Source organism: Lotus japonicus, chromosome 6 (assembly GCF_012489685.1).
Source record: "Lotus japonicus ecotype B-129 chromosome 6, LjGifu_v1.2".
In the NCBI taxonomy this organism is placed as follows: Eukaryota; Viridiplantae; Streptophyta; class Magnoliopsida; order Fabales; family Fabaceae; genus Lotus; species Lotus japonicus.
Window position 1 is genome coordinate 29,221,417 of NC_080046.1, and position 3,917 is coordinate 29,225,333.

A 3,917-nucleotide genomic window follows, 5' to 3' on the forward strand; every position below is an offset into this window, starting at 1 on the left:
GGAGCTCACACTAACACTCATTCCTACATGCTAGCGTGATCGTCGTCCGAATTTGAAATCCAGAACGACCTAGTCTATGTACACCATCCGTCCTCCTCTCGCTACCGCAATACGCTCCAGTTCCCGCATCTCAACCCTAGTTCCTCCCGAAGGATGAACCATCATGAATCAGCCCGCCGAAGACATCCTACAAAGGGCGTTTGTTCGCCAAAGCACACACAGAAGACGCGAGGGTCAACTCCAAAGAATTATATAAATAATACCACCAATAGATACCAATAAAAGATTAGCCACTTAGGCTTATAACTAGGGATAACATCCTAGGGTTGCATTATTCCACAAAGAATATAACGACTGTAAATCACAGTTAACATGCATCAAGTAGAACTACCAAGTATCAAACACACTCATCAACTAAGTCAGAATGCATGTTGCAAGAGATGATATGGCGGTTAACCCAGTTAACCAAATGCATTCCGGAAACGGATGGACATCAAACGGATCAATCCTAGCACCAGCAACGGTGGGACCATTCTGCCTGCGTGTCTCTTACGCCAAACATAGGTATGGACATCAACGAGTCAATCCTAGCACCAGCAACGGTGGGACCATTTCTGCTCGCGTGCCTCTGGGATGGACATCAACCGGATCAATCCTAGCACCAGCAACGGTGGGACCATTCTGCCCGCGTGTCTCTTACACCAAACCAAGGTAGCCAGATCAGCCGTAACCCGTAGGTCTGCCATTTCGGTCTGCTACAAGAGACGTCTACAGACGCTCTTACACGGAAATCCGGGTCTTATGACCATTTTGGAATCCGACGAGGTCCAGAGTACGTCCTGTGTTAATACCTCATTAATGTTGCATGAATGCAGGATGATTAGTCAAACAACGTCTCCGAATCTCACTCGACACGTCGCCACGTGTTCTAGGTAAATTAAAGTCTCTAAAAGCTTACCCTAAGGTAAAGTCGATTCTGCGACAAAAGACACATTCTTCACAACAACACATAACCCACGATGATCTCCAAATCATCCGACTCATCTCAATCTGATGGTCACAACTGCTCAACGAGCACAGAGTATCACACTCTCGGAAACTAACGGTTTCCCGGACTTATCCCCAGGATAGCCCAACAACACATAGCTGCTCCAACAGCACAAGAGTATCAACATACTCAACACTTCTCAACTTTCTCAACACTTGGATCCGACGACACTTCTCGTTTTCCAAAAACTAAGATTTGCATCCAAAGCTTCCTTTCGAGTTTATTATCTTTATTTAAAGATTTAGAGGTTGTTTAATGTCTTATGAGTTTTCTTTTCAAAATAATATCCTTTTTAGTCTTATCGCAAATCCTATAAGTTCTCGGGATCTCCTAATCCCCAAATGACTCCAGAGAATGTCTCGATCCACAAACATCATAACAAGGCCCGAATCTCATTCGTCCTATCAAACTTTCTCAAAACTCTCAAAATAAAATCGGCATGACCTGCCCGCTATTCTCACCATTCAGAATCTCAGATCTCATTGCATAAGTATAAATAACTCAGCACAACCAATCAACATGTCATATATCAATATATTAAACAATAACCACATAGCACTTAGCATATAAGGCATGCACCACACATCCTAAATTACCCAATTAGCATTTAGCATGAAGATTCAATCTCAAAAGCATTCAGTAGATGCATCATCTACATTGTCAGCCGAAGCCTCAGAAAACGTTTTTCCAATCAAGCACAAACAATTGCATAAACAGTAAACAATGTCGAAAGCATCGACCCTAAGCATTAACTAGAGATTCAGTGAGTAGCCCTCACCTGCAGATTCTCCAGGATTATCTTCTAACTCTTCCTCACAAGCAAAGCGTTGCTCCTCAGGAAATTCCTCAAAAGTTCCTTTAAAGCAAAGTCACAGAAATACTATCAGAATCTATCGAGAACTAAGCTATCGATACTTACTAAGGTTACACGAAGTAATCTATACTCTAAGGTACGATAATCTAGCGCGAAAGACAAGTTTTCGGAAAAGGAAATTTTCCTCCTCCCCTTTAATAGGGCTCGGCCACTTTAGGTAATTATGGGGCTCGATTTTTCTTCGATCAAACTTGGTTCCTATGCTATCATTAGCCGTAACTAAGGGTATTCTGAACTCGGAAAAATTATCGGATCGAAAACTGTCGCAGGGGTATTTTGGTCATGATTTTTAACTTAGGATTTTCAAAACTGAAATCCCAAAAATAAAATTTTGCAGGGACGTCACCAACGACGTTTATGACAACTAATCCTACTAGCACTAAACTAAGGCGATAGTTTTCAGCCTAAAGGTTGAAGCTTTACACCAAAAACCCCAAAAATGGGTATTTTAGGTTCAAATTGATTCCGGCGGAATTCCGGCGACATAACGGAAAATCTAACCCGGCAGAAGTGATCTTGGGCACATATAGAAGAGGTTTAGAATCAGAAATGAAAGATTCAGGATAGTTTTGCAAAAACCCATAAACTATCCACTCAGAAAACTCTACAGAAAAGCTATGGAAAAAGCGATCGGAGGTAAGGATTAGCGACTATACCTCGAAGCCTTGAAGCAGCAACTGATTGATCGACGATCAAGCAAGGATTGAACAAAATCTCTTCCTCCTTCTTCTCCTTCTTGGCCGCGGGTTTGGGTGGGGAAAATGGTGGAAAATTTGTATTTTTCTTCCTTTCTTGGCTATATATAGAGGTTGGAAATTCGCGGGAAAATGAAAGTTTCGCGAATCTGATTTTTCCGGCGTCATTCTCCGTGAATTAATAGATATGTTTTGGCGAAAGAATTCCAAAACTATAAAGAGGTCTCTTTGTATTTTTGGCAACTAAAGCATAGTCGGTATAAAACTATTTTACCCGATAAGTTGCTTTTTGCATCGAATGTCGGAATAGAAAACTTCCTTCGGAAGAAAGATTGAAATCATCAAGAGAAATGGGTGTACGCGTGTAGAATATTCATTTGAAGCTCTGAATAGATAAAGTCCCTTTAGTCGGGTGATTCTAGGGTTTTGAAATACCAGGGATTCGGTTTCGGCAAACTTCCGATGATTGGAATCGGACGTTCGTAGATCCTAGAGTTTCGCCTCGAAACGATTGTGATATATGGAAGAAGAGAAGTTCTAACATTTCTCTGAAGATTTTTGGAATTAACTGCCATCGTGCCTAAAAGTGAAAATTAGCTATATACTAGGGTTTCTGACCTAGGTTTAAGCGTGTAACGATCGTGCTATAACTTTTATCGACTTCAATACGAACCTCAGACTTTTCCTGAACTTTCTCCTTCATACATTTATTTCATTTACTAAACTCTTGTTCAGGATTCCCTTCGCCATGCATCAAACCTACTGGTGAATAAGAATTTATTCACTTGGTATAAACTGAAAAACTTGGGCCTTACATCAGGTCAGGACCTGCCTAGGGTTTCCTCTCAACCCGAAAGATCAACAAAATCAACTCAAATGTCCTACGCTCCGCAATCCCGTCAACACGCACAATTCGATATCTATTCCACAATATTCAGCTCTAAAGAGCGATGCAATAATAATATGGTGCGGAAATCATAAGACAGAAACCAGTAAACGGCCGAAGCCTCTCAGAAAACGGAGACACACGTCTCATATAAGTTCACTCGGCCGAAGCCTCCAGAAAACATTTTCCAATTCACAGCGATAAACAATATCCAAGCAATATTCAATATCAAGCAATATTCAAGTCGAAGTTATCGACGCCTACAATACAAATAGCTAGTAAGTAAGTTGCCCTAACCTCGAGTTGTTCCAGTCTCGCGGTGTAGGTCTCCCTCACAAGCTTGTTCAGTCAATCCCAAAGTTTTCACAATTGAACCTTTGAGCAAACAAAGCAATAATGAATCAACACAAGTCG